We start from the raw sequence: 24,353 nt of genomic DNA on the forward strand, positions 1-24,353 counted from the left end.
GCGCCGCTGTTGATGCAGGCAGCTCACTGCGCCGGGATTAGTGTGTGCTTTACCTCACTGTGTGTACACTGTGTGCTGTGTCTGTTTCACTAATTCACAGATTGGGATAAATGCAGAGACCAAATTTCCCTCACGGGATTAAAAGAGTATATATACTATACTTATACTAAAATATGCCTTCTCTCCAAACAAGAGGGAAGGGTAGAAGAGCAGTTATGCAGTGCAATCTCAACCTTATTTTTTTGCAGATGTCCTTTACTCAGAAATAATGACCGCTAGAACTATGCCCTATCCCTATGTTCCCGGCTCGGAGTTAGGGTTAAGGTCCTATGTTCCCCGGTCTCATACAAAGCGGGGAACATAGGAATACTCCCACTGCATGCTAGCCCAGCTCCTTAATCACTACACTACCACCGGCACATACATAGCATATATACATGCTAGTGTCCTGCAGAGTTTCTTCACAGCAATCATTGCTTTGACAACACTCAAGACCCGTGCAAAACAGAGTTAACGTTAGCCTTCCTTTAGTTCCCTTCCCCAAGTCTTTCCCAGTGAAGTATTCAATGGTTACTTACATTGTTTCTGTACAGAAAAACAAGTCAACTCACTGAGAGACGTCCAACAGCATTTGAGCTCCTCTCGTTTCCTCTCTGAGGTTTCATGTCACTGAGTTATATCTAGGAGACAAGACTCATTGACATTCCTCTGAACTGTGAAGGTAGCTGTGTGCGTGTGTGTGTCTCTCTGTGTGGCTCAGTCTGTATGTGTGTGTCTGTGTGTCCTTTCTTGCTGACACACACTCCTTAAACTCTGTACCACACACACACACACACCCTCCCACCCCCACCGGGGCGAAACGACTCATTTAAAACCCCTGTGGCAAATTGGAGCCAGCTCCCACAATATGCTTCCAGGGATGCGGGCAGATGAAAGATTAATCTAATCAGAATAGCTGCATTTGGCCGGGCATCCAGGACACGATGGCAGTGATTCGGGGGCTGCTGGGAGTGGTGTGTGTGTGTGTGTGAGAGCGTGAGGGAGTGTGTCCCTGTTTCTGTTGACTCATGCTCTCCGCCTTACAATAAGAGGTTGCCATGCCAGCAGCAGTGCCCTAAGCAGACAATACAGTGAGACTCTTCTATACTAGTTTATAGACTGATGACATGTGTAAGGTTTGTGTGTATGTGTGTTATCCATAACAAAAATAAAACGTCACTAAAACGCTATGTTATTAATGCAGCTTTTTGAACAATCCAGGCTTTTTTTCAGTTCTGGTATGAATTAAAGACTTTGTGTGTGTGGATGTGTGTTTCATTCCCTGTGTGGACATTTGTGCAGGCAACTGCACAGTACCACAACTGTCTGTATGTATTGGATTCATATGTCTGTGTGCAAGTGTATTCACATATATTTTCACTTGTTAAGGACGTCAGCTAAAGCCCCGAAAGCAGGGACAGAAAAGCTCATTAGTGGTCCGAGAACTGCCCTTTCAGGCCAGTCCATGCATAAAGATGTGGGGGCCAACCTGAGACAGCAATCCCAATATTGTTTGCTTTTCAAATGGCTTGCTGCCCAGTATGCTAATAACACCACAACCGGGGGGCCCAAGTCACCAAAGGCACCTCTCTCTCCCTCTCTCTTGCCCTCCCTCCCTCTATCTCTCTCTCCCTCCCTCTCTCTCTTGCCCTCCCCCTCTCTCTCGCTCTCTCTCTATCTCTCTCACTCACTCACTCACTCACTCTCTCCCACCCATCTGCTGGCTTGCTCTTTGCACATTCTGTATGCATTTACATTTGTTAACACATGATTGATGACCCATGCAGATGCCTGCTAAGCTGCTGCAGGCTGCGGTGCTACTGGACCCTGGCTAGCCTCATTTTGGAAAACTAGCACAATGCCAGTGCATGGAGTCACTCATGGAAATTGTTATACAAAAGCATGATCTTAACAGATGAGGTGCTAGCGTGTCTTAGTATAGATTGTCATGTTCGAGTGTGTGACAGTGCTCACCAGAGATGTACATGTACGTGTGTGTGTGTGTGTCTCTTGTGGCTCAGTTGTATGTGTGTGTCTGTGTGTGTCTTTCTTGCTGACACACACTCCTTAAACTCTGTACCACACACACACACACACACCCTCCCACCCCCACCGGGGCGAAACGACTCATTTAAAACCCCTGTGGCAAATTGGAGCCAGCTCCCACAATATGCTTCCAGGGATGCGGGCAGATGAAAGATTAATCTAATCAGAATAGCTGCATTTGGCCGGGCATCCAGGACACGATGGCAGTGATTCGGGGGCTGCTGGGAGTGGTGTGTGTGTGTGTGTGAGAGCGTGAGGGAGTGTGTCCCTGTTTCTGTTGACTCATGCTCTCCGCCTTACAATAAGAGGTTGCCATGCCAGCAGCAGTGCCCTAAGCAGACAATACAGTGAGACTCTTCTATACTAGTTTATAGACTGATGACATGTGTAAGGTTTGTGTGTATGTGTGTTATCCATAACAAAAACGCCACGTCACTAAAGCAGCTATGTTATTAATGCAGCTTTTTGAACAATCCAGGCTTTTTTTCAGTTCTGGTATGAATTAAAGACTTTGTGTGTGTGGATGTGTGTTTCATTCCCTGTGTGGACATTTGTGCAGGCAACTGCACAGTACCACAACTGTCTGTATGTATTGGATTCATATGTCTGTGTGCAAGTGTATTCACATATATTTTCACTTGTTAAGGACGTCAGCTAAAGCCCCGAAAGCAGGGACAGAAAAGCTCATTAGTGGTCCGAGAACTGCCCTTTCAGGCCAGTCCATGCATAAAGATGTGGGGCCAACCTGAGACAGCAATCCCAATATTGTTTGCTTTTCAAATGGCTTGCTGCCCAGTATGCTAATAACACCACAACCGGGGGGCCCAAGTCACCAAAGGCACCTCTCTCTCCCTCTCTCTTGCCCTCCCTCCCTCTATCTCTCTCTCCCTCCCTCTCTCTCTTGCCCTCCCCCTCTCTCTCGCTCTCTCTCTATCTCTCTCACTCACTCACTCACTCACTCTCTCCCACCCATCTGCTGGCTTGCTCTTTGCACATTCTGTATGCATTTACATTTGTTAACACATGATTGATGACCCATGCAGATGCCTGCTAAACTGCTGCAGGCTCTTGGTGCTACTGGACCCTGGCTAGCCTCATTTTGGAAAACTAGCACAATGCCAGTGCATGGAGTCACTCATGGAAATTGTTATACAAAAGCATGATCTTAACAGATGAGGTGCTAGCGTGTCTTAGTATAGATTGTCATGTTCGAGTGTGTGACAGTGCTCACCAGAGATGTACATGTACGTGTGTGTGTGTGTGTGCTTGTGTTTGTATGTGTGTGTGTGTGTGTGTTGGTGGGGGGGGGGGGGGGGTGAACAAAAGTGTAACGAAATGCCTCCTGAGAACGTTTTGCGCTCGTGTTTTCCTGGCTAATGGTGATGTGATGCTTCCGATAACTAAATCTGTCAGCGTGAGAGTAAGGGGATAGGCAGTATCGTGTCTCCATTGAACCGCGCGGGGCTTGGGCTCCCGTATCGACCTGAGATCAGAGATCACAGAGGCAGGGCTGTTAGACCACACTTGTCTGCCTAATCCATGGTCGTCAGGCTAAGCCGCGGCTCTTTGAACTGCACCAGATGATTATTGTCTGTGACAACCTCACGCGTGAAATCAAGCAGGACCCCACAGGGTGAGACACCAGATTAGGTGGGTGATCTCTGGCTGTCTCCCTCTCACACACACACACACTCATTCACATGCATGCGTACACCCTCATATGGACGGGTCCTTAAAACACAAAAGCATGGAAGAGACCTGTGTGACAAAAATGATCAGCCTACTCAAAGTCTTTAGGCCAAATGGCAATAAGTAGTCAGAAAATGCACTTGCAATGGGCAAAATGTGCCTTTGTGTGTGTCTGTGTTTGTGTGAGTGTGTGTTTGACACATTGTGTACACACTGGGCACACATACTGTATGCAACAGTTCTAAAAGGGTCACCTCTTGTTTTGTGTGAAACAAATACCATAGTTGATCTGAGGTCATGTTGTGGGAGTTGCATGCACTAAATCCTTTCACACATTCAAAATGCCTCGGAGATAGTTGGCCCACAAGGAATTCATGTGGTTCAACTCCTCTGTAACACTTGCAGACATTCATTCAAATACCCAGTTCCATGAAATTGGTTTACTCAAATGGACAATTCCAGCATTTAAGCACAGTATTGCTGTAAGGTGTCTAAAACACTCATCCCTACATTGTTGTTTTACATAAATTAGCATATCTTATAATGATTCCATATGGGCCTAAGCCTGTGACGATATGACAAGTGCTGGTGAGGATACTAAAGCAGCTGAATCCATCAACACTGATTTTTTGCACTCAAACTGAATTTCTCCTAACTTCAACATTACCCAAATGAAAGTCGAGCATATTTTTTTGGTAGGCCTATCTCACTAAGTCACAGTTGATCTCCGATTACATTATTTGCGTTTGTAAATGTGAGAGTGTATTGATCAAATCCCTCGTCATCGCTGAATCAGTGGAACAAAGTTGCTCCGGGGATCAATGAGGGATTTTACTGAATCAAACACACAGCGCTCCGCTTCTAAGTGAACCGGAGTGAACTTGTCACCTCGTCTGTATTGATTTCTGTCTCTGGTGTCGGTGTTAAGTGTCCCTCTCCTCCGGCACGAACCAGTGAAGGCACTTCGGCAGTAAGTGAACCGTGTCATAGGGCAGCTATTTGTTCATATCAGGCCAGATCATTGTTGCACAATTGTATCATGTTGGTTACCACTTTAAGAGGTGCCAATAAGGTGCAGTAAGAGACCATGCACGATATAGGAAAAACAGACGTCATATACAGCTTCTACTTCAGGTCCCAAAAAAAGCACATTTCCTGAAATCTTTATCTGAATGGCGCTACTGTAGTTCATTACCCGATGTGCTAACCCCTTGCTATGGCATGTCTGGAGGCTGTTCGCTTGGCACAAGCTTTCCGCCTCGTCGTTCGTGATTGTCAAACCACATTATTAACCTCCTGCTCCCGCCGAGTCTTAATGGGCGTTGCGGTGGCCGGGGAAGGAGGAGTTGGCCAGGAGCGATAGGACTTGCAGCGGTGCTTAATCTGCGCCAGCGGAGACAGTGGCAGACTCAACTGGCAATTCACAGAGTGATCCGAAAATCACCAAAAATGGCCCTCATTTCTCTGGGAACAGAACGATGAGAAAAAGTGCTGTTATTTATTTATCTCGGGATGGAGGCGATTTAGCTTGCAGCCGCGATCTCGTTTGTTGCTATCAAGCTGTGTGTCAAACAGGCCAAGCCAGACGGAAAGGTACCATTTATTTAAACTATTTTACCATTTCTCCCTCCCCCTGTGGATTGTAAATGTTTCATTGACATGGCATTGAGACATTGACAATGTGTGAATTTTGAAACTTCTTTGTCTTTCCAACTACATGCAGATCAACAGAATAAATAATATATATAGATAACAAAAAACACATCTGTATCTGTTTATGCACATGTGTGCACATGGAATGGGTTAACATGACCCCTGGAGGCAAACATACAGAAAAAATTGGTCATCCTAGGCCCTACGGTTCTATTCCGTATATTCACAGAAAACTGTGTCTGCCCTACCCTCCTTTCGGGGGGTCCAGTCCAGCGGGGGGGCTACAGATCAAAACGAAAAACATGCTATCCATGTGGGGCTACAAGCCCACCAAGTTTCGTGTACCCCGGTCTTTCAGTGTCCCGGGAATCCTTGACGGAAATTTGGACATGCGAAAAAAAGAAAAAAAAATCTGACTAAACCTATATGACCGCCGCTTCGCTGCGCGGCGGTCATAATAATTTATATAGATAATGAGTACATAAAAGAATGGATCTTCCTACCACACCAACTCACTGAACTAACTAGAAAATAACAATACGCAAATGAGCAGCTTTATGCTGCCATTGATTATGACCACAGAGGTGCCTGTTGTGTGTACATGGGCAGATGTAATTAAGGTGTCTTGTTTGGTTTGTCTTCACATGAAAATTATGCACAGTCAGTCATGAGCAGTTTTTTTTTTATCCACAGTTTAGATGATGGCTTATACCTTCAGGTCCAAATCGCTTCTCATTTAATTTCTAACGCCCTCTTGGAAAATCCCTGTTTTATATCATGGCCATTATGCACAAACACACATTGACAACCACAGGATGGAAAAAACAAATGGGCAGACCAGGATCAGAATGACCCCCTTTCACTCACCTAACCAGTCACTTCATTTTGGCCTTCACCCTTAAACAAAAACCAGCGTCTGCCTCTTAACCACACCATGCTATCAACAGCCAGTGGAGACCATCACAAACGGCACCATGACTGCTGGCTGGAGCATGAACAAGCTGGTGTCATTGGAGGCAGCCACCACTACGTATTTCACTGGTTCTCAAACTATTTCTGTCATTCCCCACTTTTCAAGCACCACCTGTCTCCATCAACCCCACAAAACGGTAATGTTTTTTTTGTATTTTTTCGCATGTTGGTTCCACATTACATTTCCTGTCTCGGCCCGCTGGATCAGATGCTATTCTAATTCATATGTCGGTTTGTTTATTACTCCTATGCTTGTGTGTGGCTATTTTCTTTTGAAAAGGCATTATTAAAGATAGGCACTAAAAAACGAATTTTCTCCTGTTCATCGCACCCCACCTGTCATGTCTCTATTCCCCACATGTGGGGCCCGCCCCTCACTTTGAGAACCACTTGCGTATTTGGCGTATATCACTCTTTGATTACTAAGGAGCAGGAAACAGAGCAAGGCATGTGGAGTGGTGAATAGTGACTCTGCCTCGACGCCTCCTTTCTGTCCTCCCCAGTGCAGATGACTCAGGTGTTAGTGTCATAGTGTTCATAACTGAGTAACCAAAGCTATTGCTATTGAAACCAAGATCACTCTTTGATTACTAAGGAGCAGATAACAGGACAAGGCGCACTAACTACCTGTCTTTGAGTGTCTTGAAAAGCGCTATAAAAATCAAATGTATTATTGTTGTTGTTGTTGTTACCTGTGTTTACAAGCATGTGGCGTGATGGAGAGTGACTCCATGTCTCTCTCCTCCCCAACACAGATGACTCAGGTGTTATTGTCTTCATAACTGAGTGGCGGTAACCAAAGCATGCTATTGCTATGGATGTGTTACCTGTGTTTGCAAGCATGTGGCGTGGCGGAGTGGAACTTCCTCCCTCCCCCCCTCCCTCCTCTCCAGCCCTCGCACCCAGTCTGTGAATTATAGGCTCTGCTTCCATCCGCCATATCAAAACAAGCATTCAAAGACAAACCCAGATGGAGTCACTTTGCGTTGCCGGCGCCCTGTTGTTACCCGATTATTTACCCGATGGGGGAGAAGCCAGTTTTTGAACAAGTTTCGCACACATCAATTCACCCTAAAAGTTAAAAAATTGTAATTGTAAAAACTTTCATTCCGACGCATAAACCAATCCTGGCTGGGAGTCGTCTTCACATCCACGCGGAGGAACTCTGCCCCACTTAACATGCATATCTAATACTGTGGGACTTTTGGGGAGGAGGGGGTAGGGGTGGCTTGAGGGAGAGAGACTTCTAAATGTGTTTGGGTGTAGGGGTACTTTGTCTCTGGAAGTGACACTTCTGAGGCAGTGCTTGGCCACGTTCTGCATGAGCAGAAAGTGTGTGTGTGTGGCTGGAGCACAGAAGTAAGCAAAGCGAGTTCATCAGGACATTTTGCCTCATTACCGGTCCTGCAGTGGGCTCCCCAGACTGCTCAGTTTAGCCCGAGCTGCATTCATAAACAAGGAAATGTGTTTGTGCATTATGCATGTGGAGGCTTGGCATATGTGTATTTATTTTCCCATCCCGTTTTCTTCTTCTTCTTCTTCTTCTTCTTCCCTTTACTCTATCTATTTTCTACTGCTGTGCTCAAGGAGGTTCATTGAATTCATTGGCATCCTCCCCAGTGGGCACCTGATGGTGTGTGTGTGCGTGTGTGTGTATGTGTGTGTCTGTACGTGCGTGTGTGTGTGTGTATGTGCGTGTGTGTGTGTACGTGCATGCGTGTGTGTGTTTGTGTGTGTACGTGCATGCGTGTGTTTGTGTGTGTACGTGCATGCGTGTGTGTGTGTGTGTGTGTGAATGCCAAGCCGTCGTGTCTGGCGGTGTTATTGTATTAACGTTGTGCCATCTCTCCCCGGCTGACAGATAGCATCTGCAGGGCTGCAGCAGAGGCTCCAGCAGGCTGTCGGGGCTCTGGCGAGATGCTTCTTGGAAGACATCCAGTCCTCCAGCTCCAGGGCAGCTGAGCAGCTCCTGGTGGCTATGGCATGGCTGTGATCAGTGGAAGGGAGTGGTGTGTGTGTGTATGTGTGTGTGTGAATGAGGGAGTGAGTAGGTGAGTGAGTGTGAGTGAATGTATGTGTGTGTGTGTGTGTGTCTGTGTGAGTGAGTGAGTGTGTGTGTGTGTGTGTGTGTGTGTGTGAGTGAGTGAGTGAGTGAGTGGGTGAGTGTGTGTGTGTGTGTGTGTACATTAGGAGAGGATGGGGTTGGAGCCTCCCTGTGTGACACAATTGCTTTACCTCCTCCATACCCTGCTTCTGTGGAGTCTCTCCTGCGTCGACGAACAGACTCTGGAAGGGGTTGTCTGTTAGGGTTTGGCGTGTGTGAGTGAGTGAGTGTGTGTGTTTGTGTGTGAGTGAGTGAGTGTGTGTGTGTGTGTGAAGGGGTTGTCCGTTAGTGTTTGGCGATGCTGGCATCTGTCCACTGATTGTTTCCTTCTTAATGCTCCCGCTGTGAAATCCACACACTCGATATCAGGGAGGTGGAGAAGGAGAGGCTCAGAGATGGAGGATTGCAGATAGAATTACTTGACATGAGGCTACGCACACACACACACACACACACAAATGACGCTACACAAACACACACACACACACAAATGAGGCTACACACACAATTTTGAAACGCAGGTTCTCTAGCCTCTCCCAGTACAGTACACAGCACTGCAGGAAGCAGATGGAATAAGGAAATGGACATCTTCTCGTTTGGAATGAGCCATTGTTCTGGAGATTAACTCCTGAGGTTTAAATTCAGTTCAGCAATACAGATGACTGGGATTTTATTATCTTCGTAACTGAGTGACTGTAACCAAAGCATGCTTTTGCTATTGATGTGTTGTCCACACAAACCAAGATATCATTTTAAATGTATAATTTTATAGTTTGGTATAGTTAGGGTTCTATCAAAGATCCTTGATAACTGACCAAGATAGAGCAACACAATCCTCAGCGTAACTCAGCGTTTCAACCCTCTCTGGTTCTATTGTTGTTTGTATATTGGGTTGGCATGCTCTTGCCAATAGCTCTTCACTGCTGTTATTGTGTTTCCCTAGGAACAAAGAGAGATAAATACTGCTTTAAAAGGCCTCAGACTATCTGGCACATACATTTGAAAATATGTATCTTCATATGCACACACAGTGCTTGATACAGCTGTGAATGAATGACCTAAATGTTACATTTTGAGCTAGAGGTTTGTAAGATATGAACTTTGAGATGGTTATTGCTCAACCCCTAACAAGACGATGCAAATTACACTCTACCACTCTCCCTGGGCCCTACTTAGGTGGTGGTAGTGTGATGGTAGCAACCAACTCTTCCTAACAATGCTTATGATTTAAACTCACATTTTAACTTCAGTGAAGTTGCTTTCTTGTTGTGGACTTTCCAAGTATTAAAAAAAAATTATTTAAACCAACTTCAGTGTATCAAATCCCACCTCATCATTACCCATACAGTGAGTACTAGATCGATTTTCGTTCTGAAGTGGAGAGTATGTACTTTTCAAGGGCCATATTGGTGAAACAGTACAAAATGTACAGCCTGTGTTACATTGAACCACTACAACAGCGTGATTAATGATTAATGTACTAGTGTGTGTGTGTGTGTGTGTGTGTGTGTGTGTGAAAGGGGGTCAGATCAAATTAATTAAAGGTATATACAGTACTTCAAGTTCTAAAATAGCTAATCAATCAAATGTTTGGAGTGGCCTTCGTACCATTGGCTGAGCCAAAAATCAGGTGTTGCTGAAGAACTTTAGTTGTTTGAACTTCAGTCGTGAACAGTCTGCGCTTGCCAGAATTCACAATCTGATATTTGTAAAAGCAACAGCATTAATGCAAAACAACAGAGGGTTTTGTCACTGTCAGTGTAAAGCCCATTTATCTAAAGCAGACAATATAAAAAGTGATATTTTTCACATAAACACATCCAGCATAAACAAAACACCATTGATGTGACATGGAACTACTGCAAACCTAGGCTGAGAAAAAAAACGACATTGACAGGTGTGTGTGTGTGTGTGTGTACGTGCAGGTACAAATACTAATTGGGGGGTACATAACACCTTTCAAGTTTTATCACAATAATTCAGAAGATTTCTTTTGGTCCAAGCCATACATCGTACAGTAGCGGTGTGCTTTCCTAATATGTGATCACTGTCTTTAACTGTAAAGCCTTGTCCCCTATCCATCCTCAGCAGTGTGTAGTATTAGCAGCATGTGTCTAGCAGCTAGCAGCTATCACCACTAAGATGCCCCTTCTGACTTCGATCAAGTTATTTGGCACCACTTCTTGCAGGCCAAGGGAACAAACCTCACAAATTAATTAGAGCTCCAAGGCTCCAAAGTTTCCTCTTCTTTCAGCTTTCTAACTCTAAGCACTCTGCTACTACCGAGTGGGAATCTGATGTTTCAAGCCAGTGTCACTGCAGACTCTGTGGAGCCTTGGTTAATTATGAGTGATTTCTGCTGTGGCATGTTGATTGCTACGGAGCTGAAGCCGAAGTGAGGGAGAGAAAGTTCTGGACTTAATTAGCTTGATGGGAGAGGAGCACTGATTGCCTAATGGAAAGACTAATGGAATGGACTGGGGGGTGGATGATGACTGCACACAACGAGCCTGCACTGTAAAAAATAACTGACCCTATTTACGCAAAAAAATTGTGGCAGCAATTTCCACTTACTTTTTTTAGGTAAATCTTTACCAACCGATTACACATATTTTCCAAATGTCTTTACTATAATATATTCATTAAAAGCTTACGAAGACTTCACAATTTTACATACTTTTTTTAGGTAAATGTTTACCTTTGATTACACATATTGTCCAAGTATCTTTTACTATAATCTATTACGTAAAGCTTACTAGGACTTTTTTTACATTTAACATGCCTTTGAATTTAAATGAATCCTTTTAATTTAACTCATCTTTTAATTTATCAAACCAAACATGTTTGAATTTTTTCAATGTTAATTTATATAACACATTTCAATAGTGTAATAATGACACCACACAATTTACATAACAACTGGTTTTATTAACCAAGTACCAAAGTACAACTGGGAAAGTTACAAATTTGTATTAAAGATACTAAGTTTAAAAAAAAAAATAAAAAAAAATTGTACCTTTCTCCATACCATAAAGCCATAAAGTAAAACTTGCTTACAATGGTAATTCTATTTTAGTAACAGAGACGGGGGTGGGGGGACTCAGTGCTTGTGCAATACCATAAAATGAAAGAAGTATCCGAATCCATTATCCCAAGTCAGTACCAAAGTACACCCACAACTGGGAAGTTACACATTTATATTAAAGAGTCTCAAGTTTAAAAATAAAAATAAAAAATACAAATATTTTTAAAATTCCAAAGGTGTCATGGTGAAGGTGCAAAAAGTAGTCCAACATTAGTCCAACAGTGCAACAGTAAGGTCTAGAGACCAGCATAAATAATATAGACAAATAGGAGAGTAAAGTGTAATGTAGAATGTAATGTAGACAAGGTAAAATAAAAAACTATTTCAGTGCAAGAACAGGTTGAGGTAACAGTGTAGCAGTAAAACAGTAGTGAAAACATTAGGCTGTGTACAATAGTAAAACAGTAGTAAAACAGTAGTAAGCAGTAGTGGGCAGTCAGTACTCAAAAAACATGGACATGGAGAGGCAGACAGACTAAGCAGAGAAGTCTATCTCTCCTCTTCCCTTTAGTGAGGCATTGAACAGTTCAATGGCCCTAGGAACAAATTACTTCCTCAGCCTTTCAGTTGTGCATGGCAGTGAGCGAAGTCTCCAGCTGATCAAGCTCTTTTGGTTTTTGACAGTCTTGTCAGATATTGAAGTGATGCACTCCAGTTCAGCTCCCACTACAGAGCCAGCCTTCCTTACCAGCCTGTCAAGTCGCCCAGCATCCTTCTTCTTTGTGCTTCCTCCCCAGCATACCACTGCATAGAAGAGGGTGCTGGCCACAACAGACTGATAGAACATCCTGAGGAGCTTGCTGCACACATTGAAGGACTGCAGCCTCCTCAGGAAGTACAGCCTGCTCTGTCCTTTCTTGTAGAGTGCATCAGTGTTGGCTGACCAGTCCAGTTTATTGTCCAGGTGGAGACCCAGATACTTGTAGGTGCTTACCACCTCCACATTGATCCCATCAATGGAGACTGGTAGCAGAGCGGGCTTAGACCTTCGGAAATCCACCACCATCTCCTTGGTCTTTGAAGTGTTAAGCTGAAGGTGATTGAGTTTGCACCAATGCACAAAGTCCTCCACCAGGCTCCTGTACTCCTCCTCTTGCTCGTCCCTGATACACCCCACAATTGCAGTATCATCAGAAAACTTCTGCATGTGGCATGATTTGGTGTTGTAGCGGAAGTCAGATGTGTACAGGGTGAACAGGACTGGAGAGAGCACAGTTCCCTGTGGCGCTCCGGTGCTGCTGATCACAGTGTCAGAGAGGCAGTTCTTCAGTCTGACGAACTGTGGTCGCTCGGTCAGGTAATCTGTAATCCAGGTTACCAGGTGAGCGTCCACACCCATCTGCAAGATCTTGTCTCCCCAGTCTGAGGGGGTTGGATGGTGTTAAAAGCACTTGAGAAATCAAAGAACATGATTCTCACAGCACTTTTCCCCTCGTCTAGGTGAGAATGTGTCCTGTGTAGAAGATAAGTGATGGCATCGTCCACGCCCACTTTCTCCTGGTATGCAAACTGTAAAGGGTCTAGTGCATGGCGTACCTGGGGTCTGAGCATACCTAAGACCAGCCGCTCCATTGTTTTCATCACATGTGATGTTAGAGCGACAGGCCTGAAGTCATTAAGCTCGCTGGGGTGTGGTTTCTTGGGAACGGGGGTGAGACATGATGTCTTCCACAGTGTTGGAACTTGTCCGAGACGTAGACTCCAGTTGAAGATGTGCTTCAGTGGCTCCTCCAACTCAGCAGCACAGGCCTTGAGCAGCCTTGGACACAGTCTGTCAGGCCCGGCTGCCTTACGAGGATGGAGTTTCCTTAAGCGATAACTTACTTGGTCAGCTGAAATAAGGGGAGTGGAGGGTGAGGAGGAGGAGGGGTGCTTCTGTGAGGGTTGTCGTGTGGCTAGAGACTGATGGCCATTGGCTGAAGCCATTGTTGTCTCACTGCTCGAGGTCACCATGTGAGGGAGAGGTGCGATAGCCTGATCAGCAGTGATGATGGAGGAGGGGAAGGGAGGGGAGGGGGGCAGCATCTGAGGTCTGTGTGTCTGATGGCTGTTGACTGAGGTCGTTGTCACCTCTTTGTTCGTGGTAGCCATGTGGGGAGGGGGTGCAATATCCAGTGATGGTGGGGGTGAGTGTTGCACTGGTAATGAAGTAAGAATGAACAGGTATGGGGGGATCAGATTGGGAAATGCATGGATTCCAGTAGCAGCAACTGGAATCCATGCATTTCACGGAATTATTTTGGAATCTGATCCCTTATCATACCTGTTCATTCTTACGTCGCTTCGACTTATCGTGACTAAATTCAAGATGGCTGCAAACGCTAAACTTCGTGAAGATACTGTCTGTATAAATGCGTCTTGTAAGTAAACTACCAGTGCTTTTTCAAAGTTCTCAATGTCTCGTTTTAAATGTCAGGGCCCTCGGAAGTCTACCAATTGAAGTGTGGAGATACATTGAGCCTCAGAAATGGTGTAAAACAGTGATTTAATTAGCTAGCCGATGCCAAAAGCACCACCATTGAAAAAGCTGTTGCTAGCATCGGCTAACTATCCATTTTTTGCAGGGACAAACCGGAGATAGGCTATGAGACACGTTCACACTTTCGGTATCATGTTTCAACACACTTTAGGTCAATATCACACCGGAATTCTCCTTTAAGATAACTGAATAACTTACATTTGGCAAGATAACTGAGTAACTGAGCTTATCTTGGATGTCTTTTTTGTCCAAAAGTAGAGAAAGCATAGGCAAAACTGGCACATACAGGTTTTGTGCTCCTGATCATCAAGAATGTATTCAACAGGTTCTATGATAGAAAAGTGTTCCTTCAAGAAGATGCTTCTTTTTTTGTAGGATGTGCTTAAAGGTCCATCTGCGGCTAAAGCTGAACTCACAGGGTTTTGCTGGCAAATATTTGTCACCAGTTCTGAAACCACAGAATCATCAATAGTGCATCCATGCTTTTGCAAAGTGGTTAGTAAAATCTCTTTAATAACTGGGCCTGAAGCAGTGGAAGTAATGAAATAAAGCTCTTCTATGATGTCATTCAAACATGTGTTGGAGACATTGAAAATGCTTTCCAATTTAAGGAAGAGACATCCAAATCTGTCACTAATTGTCTTTCTTACATCCTCTTCTTCCACAAAGACAGAATCAAAGTTTCTTCATTTTCCTCATCTTCACCAGATAACTGCATTTGATTATCCTAAAAAACTGACCCCTTGAAATCTCCATGTGTATGAGGAGTATGTTTCTTACTTTTGTGAGAGAAAAATGTTCTGTATATGTTTGTGGTGTGATCACAATCTTGAAATACACAACTGACAGTTTCAAATTTTTTAAGATGTCTTCCAATGTGCTCAAAATATTGCCTCTCTGTTTGGAAACCACATGATCGGCACACAAGACAAATTATCTTAACTGATTCAATGCTGTAGATTCCGTATGATATCGAGACAAATGGCTACGTAATGAACTCCAGGTCTTGAAAGAGCAAGGACAATCAGAATGTAGACATGGTATTGATTGGTTTCGACCACAGTGTCCATGTTTTAGTCTATAATGCTTCAACAATTCTGCTCTTCTTTCTGTTGCAAAATCACATGCTTTGCAATGACAATTCATTTTCTAATCAGAGATTGCCAGTTTAGGCGTTATTGTTCACAAATGTGTTCCATGTCACCTCCGACCCTGAATGTGTGTCTGTAAAAATATCAGTATTTGGTTCATTGAAAATATATGTGTTGGAAAGTTTTATCACGAATGGTTACTGACTGAAGGGTATTTATGTGCAACGGATATTGGATAATCAGTTAGAAGTCATACCTTAGGTTGTCAATCTTGTCATCGTACGTCATGTCCTTTACAATGCTGCGAACAGAAAAAATACAATGTAGAGGTTAGCCTACATAACGGACAGGCAAAACATTACTAACAGACCCCAGATCACTGCAGATATTCAAAGTTACATTTTAAGGAAGCTGTATTCGGTCTATGCTAAGTGAGCATTTCCCAGCCCTGCCTTTCTATTGTCCATTGAGGCACACTCAAATCCATGGACATAATAATATAAAGGGCGGGGATTTGCAAAGCTTAGCCTACTCGTCAGCTAACTAAGTTAGCACATTAGCTAGATTCAAACGTTATAACCTCTAGCAACCCCCACGACTGAAAACGGTGTAATCAGAGCGGTAGAAAAACAGAGTGGCAACACTCCCATAGACTTCCATAGGAAATAATGGCGGCGCTTTTTCCAGGCTACTTCGGCGTTATGCAGAGCTCAAAAGTTCCTATCTTTGACATTCACGGCTTTAGTCCCATTCACTTCCATTGCTTTCTGCCTGATATTGTCAGTGGTAAGTAGATGAAGGTACGACGTTTTTTCAATGGTCATATGCATTTCCTATACCAACTGCACTAGTAGATACTGGTATTGTTCTTTGAGGTTTTTGTGCTGCTTGTTTAACTGATATTTATTGCTTAAATGTTGACCGAAATTTTAAAGCCAAAAGTTAGCCTGCAAACCTTGTTGTGGAGAGAGACTAGCTTAAAGATAATGTTCCTACATCAATAATGAATTTCAGACAAAACACATTTGGCTAGCCTATTGTAGTAGGGCAACTTTAGATGATAGGTTGGTTGTCAACAGGTTTTTATTATGTTTATAATGCTATATTTTTCAAACCTGATTGTGTTAGCTTACTAGCTTACGTTAGCTAGTCAGCTCATTCACATACATAGTGTTAACGTTAGACATGCTATGAGGGGGAACACAAACTTTATCTTGATAAAATACATTTCATACAGCATGGTAACTCTATATTCAGATGTGCCGGTTATCAATGGGTTTGTGATTAACGCTCTTCAGGTGAAAAATGGAGGAAAAGAATGTGATTATTGTTTAAACCTGATATAGATTAGCTTGCTAGATGGCGAGTTTTATGGCGTTATTAACTGAACCGTGGGCTGAACATGACATGAAGTAGGCTAGTGTCCACGACTCGTGAACGAGGGGATTTCAGTTATGAATTTCAGGGGAAGCAGTAGGAGCAAAACCTAGACTATTATAAGTTATTGTTGTTACTGGTGCGTGGCTCTTGTGTCCCTTGCCAGCCCAGTCCTGTCCTGTGCCACTATCACTGTTCCAAACGGGACAGTGGCACAAGGCGAGTGTGGCACGAGCGTGGTCGTGGGACAGTATAGCGTCTGTATTATATAGCCTACAGTATTCGTTTTTGCTCCAACTGATGATAGGTTTCAGTTCATTTAGTTTTCAGTAATTTTACATTTTGTGTTGGTGTTCTTGGTTAATAATTTTGATTGCTTTATCTGCCAAGTAATTTGCAAAATACATAGCGAAGTTTGCATGGAAGAGACTGACGTGACGGCATTGCCTTTCATTAGGTCAGTGATCTTTGTAAGTAGGCTAGGACAAATGTCTTTTTTTGGATAACTGAAAAGTGTAGTCAGGTTAATAGGGCATAGATCACTCTGAAAGTAATCCCCAACAAAATCATTCTTCATGTTGTTATTGTTATAGTTTTTGTGTGGACTTCTGGCACCCCCAACCAGCCTTGCAAATGGTTGGCTGTGTATGGGTATGTAAAACTCTTGCTGGCCTCTTGCTGGAGATGGCCTCTTGCTTAGGTTTCTGCTACTTACTTAGAGCCTGTCCACACGGAGACGCTTTTTAGTTTAAACGCAGAGGTTTTGCTTCGACTTGGCCGAGCGTCCAAACGAATCCTGTAAACGCACTGCCCGAAACCGCACTTTTCTGAAACCTGGTCCCAGAGTGGAAAAATCTGAAACCGTAGCCCGTTTGAATTCGTTTAGACAGTGAAACCGCACATCCTGCTTGCGTATCGATGATGTCATCGCCACACCTCAGCTGCCTTGGACTTGCACTTATAGTATTGCCTAACAATACTAGTTTTCATATATGACATTACCTACGATTACACTCCGTAAAATAAATATCACAACTGGTGCTGCGCAGCGCTGATAGCTTATGACTTTGTGGACTGAACACTGTTTTTCCCGGTGGTTTTTTATGCATTCTAGCTACTGTCAGTGACGTTTAGGCTACATTAATTTGTGCGTAGTGCCAGTGTCATTCATTTATTTTACATGTCTGACAACATATATACATGCATTCACAGACGAGTGAAATCAGATATAAGCATACAAAAGGCGCTTAGAACTCACGTTAAGCCCGATGGTAGCACACTAAATGCAAATCGCAGCGATTTGATGCAGGCAAACGTATTGACTGTTACTAACGAAGGTTTTATAGCAATATTATAAATGTGGCGACAGAATAGCCTAGAACTTGGGTAAGCTTTGCGTTTAGTAGCCTAATTGCGGTGATAGCCCAAACTAATGTAAATCACGGACTATCCTACAACCAAAGAAAGTAAAGGTGATTAGTAGGCCTACCTGCGTAAGCCAAATAAAGAACGGGACTACACCCATCACAAACCGTAAAATAAAGTTTATTAGTTTTGACTACAGTTGACAGTTCACCATCGGTCCACACAAACAATTCTGGTTTCCTTGCACTAGCCATTTCGTCGTAGCCTATTTGTAGCCTGTCTGTTTGTAAAATGGAAGTTTTGGTCAATTTCTGTAAAGAAACAGTGCTACCTATAGGCCTGGGGTATGAAGTAACGTGTTGAGTCGTGTTGAGATGGATCCGTTTGGACGCAAATATTCTTGATAAGGTTCCAGGGAAGACGGAGGAAAAAAAGATCGGTTTGGTACGTGTGGACTAGGCCTTAATGTGTTGTCCCAAGTATACTGTACACTGAGTGTTACCTGCTTTGTTCTCTCCCTCCATTCTCCACTGTGCCTGTTCTGCTTATCCAGGACCAAGGATGCAGAGGACAAGAAGGGTGTCGCGATATATGACTAGAATGGTCAGATAAGATCATTTTTTATGTTTGAGGTCCACACGATGGGGCTCTTACACAAATGGAGTTGTGTTGATCCAGCATCTTCCACACCTCCTATAACACTCCCGACTCCAGCCAAATTTTGCATCCTCCTCACCATGTCCCTCTTATAGGTGTACAGAGTACACAGAGGGCTACCCATCCCTTCCACATTGTGTCTTTTGTGTAGTTCACACACAAGTGTTGTTCAAACTTTGGAAACTGAAATCTTTTTATTTTTTGGAAACCTAAATGAGTGTCAGACCTCCTTTTTATGTTGCAGTGTCACCATACCTTCCTCCCAGTCTTTTTTGCATTTGTTCCTGTTATTGTTTTAAACACACATTGAAAACTTAATAAAAATTATATTGAAAACCTAACATGTATCAGTCATCCTTTTCATGCTGTAGTCTCACCAGCTGGCTGAAATATAAGTTATAAGTATTTTATTTAAATAGTTGATTGCTTATTGAGTTACAAGTGTGTTATTCAAACAGTGGGTGTCTTATCTTGCAGTATTAATCAAATTTTTCACATTTAAGTTATTGATTCTTATTTAGCCTATGTGTTTTTGACATGTTTATGGCTTAGTCTTAAAATGTTACCAAGGCTGGTGGCCACCTATATGCTATTTCTCTAAAAGAACTGAACAGATTTAACGCATTGATCAAACTTTTTAAAATGTTGTTAGGCTACTGAATGGCATTCATATATTTATATATTTGATAGACGTTTATTGCTAGTCTTACAATGATCAAAGTTGTGTGGTAGATTTGGGGGGGTGGGGCATCTTCATCTTACCAAACGACCTGAAAAGGACACTGGATACAAAATGCATAGCCTACGTTTTGACAATGTAAGTAAAGAATACCAAAGAAATGATACAGGCAAATGTGCAAATAACAGCTCATGTCCAGCAATATAAAACAAACGTTCAATGTTAGAACTACCAAAGAACATGGTTTTTTAGATCGATGTTGCAAACTAATTATACTCGCAATATATAATTGACAATATATAATGTAAGCATGCTAACACAAAACAACACTCTTTTTTTTGGTTTGTTGTAATGTTTCCCGTTCAATAACGCGGGACTGTAATTCTTTTTTGTGTTCTGCTGTCTATCCCATTGAAATAACACGACAAAACTCAAAGAGCTGTTTGGAACTGTTGAAGCGTCCGTGAACCAGTATTGGAGTAGGAGATTACATTGTGCAATAGGAGATTGATGTGCAATATCACGTTGAAGACCTTACCTCATAGTGAAAATGCGTAGAAAAGAGAGCTGTCGTCGCCGCCGGATGATTCAGGTGTAGTTCATGTCAAATGCGCATGTCTATTAAATACTAAATACTAAAAAAAATAGGATATATCTTACCGACACTTTTCACATTCTACATAGATAGATATATAGATAGATCTATGATAAATACTAAATACAAGACAAACACACTAGAAAAATAGGATATATCTTACGGACACTTTTCTAAATTCTACATATACCTTACAAAGGAAAAAGTTTACAAATAACAAAATAAATAACTAATGTCTAAATCGTCCTAAAAAAAGTATTGTTTACATAAGAATATTAGGTAATTGAGTGTAGTTTATCTAATATTATAGTGCAATCGACAGAATGTAGTCATTGTATGTATAATATACACATATAACTACATCACATTTACAACACCTCAAAATAATTTTTTTACAGTGAGGGATGCTGAAAAGTCAGTTTCAGTAGAGAGGCTTTTTAGAAGATACATGTTGCTGGACAACAACAACTTGCATTTATATAGCGCTTTATTAAGGCACCGAAAGTGCTTTGCAGTGAAGGGGGAGCCTCACTAACCACCACCAATGTGTAGCACCCACCTGGGTGATGCACGAAAGTGCTTTGCAGTGAAGGGGCTCATATGCACCAGAAGCGGCTCCAGAGAACGGCAGACACAAAATCCGCGGGCCGGGCATTACACCTTTCCAGCGGGGGGCGCGGGAACTTAAATTGATCACGGTAGTTTAAGCTTACACTTGACAAAACATTCTAATATGAAAATGTAGATGCAATTGTTGTAAAATGGTGCAGCTCCTTTAAGAGAGCCCTGTGTGCAGGGATGGAGAGAGAGAAAGCAAGAGGGGATATGTGTGTTAGAACTGAGATGCATGTGGAAAAAGTAGACGTGCTGAGACTGGGGCTAGTCATATTCAAAATAATGCAAAAATAAATCTGCAGATAAAACCAAAATCCTCGTTCATTTGCTAACCACTTTCAGATAGAGTGTTAGGGAGTTAGCCCCGAAGTTACGGATAACTTCGGCCCTGTTCTCCGACTAGGTCAGAAGAAAAAAACAGTAAAGGTTAACGCTATCAAACAAACCCAGAAACTATTAGGCCTACTTCTACTAACTAACTACGATATGAGATATAGCCTACCTGCGAGCCGATAAGCTATTTGTCATCGGATGACAGGGGTTAGTGCAGAAGTGAAGTAGACTGCGCCACGTGACCTCCTCTCCATTTAGGTGATGGGCTTACCTAATGTTCCTGATTGATTAGCTATGGAATAATACAGATTTTACAAGTTCTTGCTAGATTGACAAACGTATAATATAGGCCTACATTTAATAAGTGTTCAAAATCAATCTATGGGATTGGGCTTGGTTGGAGCAGCTCGTCCAGGGCGGGCACAGATGACTTCCAGGACGGGCCTGGCTCCCCAAAGCCCCCCTCATGCCGCCGGGACTGGAACGCTCACCACACATCAGCTTGAGGTGGAGAGTGAGGGGATACACAAGGATGTTACAATGGGATGTACCACGTAAATACATGTGATGAGTTGGATACTGGCACCTGTGATGTGTTTTCGAAGTTTGCATGACACATTCTTATGCAAAAGTTAGTCTCTACGTTTTTGGTGTCTTTTGTCTTTTGGTGCTGCTCTGCCACTGCATGAACTGTCATGCAAAATAAACGCTCTTTCCAATAACCATTTTGTTCACTTTTTGATTTGACACATGTTGCATTGTGCTTCCAAAACCATGCAGTATAAACAAAAGTCTTTGCCAATGACAGCCAGTTAACTGACGCATCAATACATTCAGTCATAATGACTGCACACTCTGCCAGTCCTGAGCATCTTGAATTATTCTCACTAATAACAAACCCGCCTTTGCAATATGCTCCCGACAGATGAGAGGAGAAAGGACTTACACAACAAATAAATAAACCCTGTCTAAGCCTTCCGAAAACTTCAGCCGACCAAGGATTTCTTTTTTCTTTTTTGCTTCTTCTGAAAAGTTAAGTCTCGGGGGGAAAAGAAGAGAAAGAGAGAGAGAGAGAGAAAAAAAAGTCTGCATGAAGCTGTAATCCCTGTGAAGACGCTCAAAAGGTTGGGCTAAGTGGGGAAATAGAGAAGAGGACTGAGAGGCAGTAGAGTTGAAAGGGAGAACAGCAACCAGCTCCTGTATTTGACGCTTCAATCTGTGTGTTCAGTGGGAATAATCCGTACAGCTTGCTACCCTCTGCACACATATATTCATGCCTCGTGTGCAGGGGGAGAGGATGTAAAAAGCCTAACTACTGTGCACATAAAACTAGAGATTCAGGGCTGCATTCAGACAGAATACTAGGAGAATGAAGGGGGGACTAAATTAAAATGTTATCCTTTAGATGTCTTCAGCTTCTGTGAGGTTGGTCCGAAGATTTGGTCTTTACTGTCAGAGCAGATAGTGTGGTATAGTTGACAGAGTAGAAGGAACACATTCGGGACAAGATGGAGATGCAAGTAGGGACGAGAGATCTTCAGTGGTCAGTCGGCCTCTTAGCAGGTTTCACCCATAGCCGCTGCTCTGCTCACATCATCAGAGCAGATGTAGTTGAAATGCTCAGAGCAGTCTGCCAACTCCCTAGCCATCTCACACACACACACACACACACACACACACACACAAACTCTCTCACATACAGAGAATGTTGGCACAGTCTGCCAACTACCTAGCCATCACACACACACACACACACACAGAGTCCTTTCTCATCTGTGCCTTAGTCCCCAGAGCTGTCTGCCTAATGCACTGCTCAGAGCTGGGCAGAAGCAGCTTGATGACTCCCGTTTTAATAGGTTCTTAACTCAGCGCGTGGCCTTTGTTAGCAGGCCCTCCCCAGGGGAACAGCTCGCTATTGGCTCAGAGCTTTAGCTCCTCAAAGTGGTGGCACAGCCCCTCAGGAAATCTACTCAGGACATTCCTGGCTGACACTTTTTTTTTTCTTTTCAAAGGGCGGCCAAGGAAGCGCTGGCGGTTTCTGACTCTATTTGATCTGTTCTGTGCCTGTGTGGTCTGATGTAAGAGATAACGGCCGCGAGGTGTCTTGTTATACGCAATCAGAAAAGAGTATTTCTTCTCTCCAGGTAATGATAGGATGTTATCAGCCGGAGAGAAGAAATACACTTTTCTGATTGGCTGGCGGGGTGGCTTTTAATTCTGAATAACGGGACACCTATGAAGTAGATCTGGTAAAAAAAAGTTTAATCGCCGTTCCATATCAATGCTTAATAACAACCATAGTAGGACGACGGTTGAGGCTGGAAGCAGGCTTCACAACAATGGAATCAACTGTAAACAAGCTAACTGCCCATGCTATCGCTGTTATAGGGCTATGAGTTCTTTGCCCCTCGCCCTCGTCCATTAATTCCGTATAACAGGACACCTCGGCGGCCGTTATCCCTTACTTAAAGTGGACCTTGTACTGCTATTATAGAGTTCCAGATAAAAGTTTAAAGATGCAGTATGTAGGAAATAATGGAAAATAAACTGTAACCATTCCAAAAATGATCACCATATGTTGTCAGAGAGTAAGGAAACACGATGAATTGAAGTAATGGCTTATTTGACAACATTACTCTAACCCCGTAAAACCCATGAAAAAAAAATGAGTTACGGGCGGGAATCTCTTGAATTTTCGTTTATGTTTTGAACGATTAATTCTAGAATAGCGTATTAATAATGGGCTAGCGCGTCACCCTATTTGGGTTGCCAAATTAGCAAAGGCCAACTGTCAACAGCTGTCAGTTGTAGTCATGAACGCCTACGAGAGGCAGGCAAATTTCCAAAATTAAAACAAGAAACAAATTAAGTGGACATCAGAGGAGCTTCCTGAGATGGTGGCGTCTTCGATCAAGCGAAGAATATCAAGTCTGGCCAGAGCTGGCCATATTTCTCCACAACAGGTAGCCTAGGCTAAACTTCATCTGCATCGCTAACTTCAGCTAAATATGTTACGTTGGTTAGAGAGGTATTTTTTGTTTTCACTGTTTCCGTAATGTGTAGCTGGGTCATGGTTGGAGAAACGTTAAAGCAGCTGCAGGTCAACTAAAGTTAGCTAAGTCTTCATTACATCTGGCAACCCAGAAGAGGTAGTCTGGTAGTCTTGAGAACGTTCACCAGTGTTTTGATTTTGGCCTGCAGAACGTTCGGTAACAATCCTACAAATCGCACCTTTAATAAAACCTCTGTAGAATCCCTGAACCTTTGTTGTTTCCCAGGTGATACATATATTCCGGAACATTATGCTTATAAGGGTGATTCTTCAATTGGGGGCAATTTTGTTTTTTTAACAATTTTAAATGATAAAATCAGGAACATTTTGGTTTAAATTATGCCAAGACAATGCTTACATACTTTAATATGAAGGTATAATGCTGGCCACAACCGAGTTTAAATATATTTAAAATAATTTATATTTATTTGCCAACTGGCATTACAAAATGTCATTCCCATCACAACATCAAAAACTTGAAAATAAAATAAAATGATCTAACAAGGAGATCATTTAAACTCA

This window comes from Alosa alosa, chromosome 16 (assembly GCF_017589495.1).
Source record: "Alosa alosa isolate M-15738 ecotype Scorff River chromosome 16, AALO_Geno_1.1, whole genome shotgun sequence".
NCBI lineage: Eukaryota > Metazoa > Chordata > Actinopteri > Clupeiformes > Clupeidae > Alosa > Alosa alosa.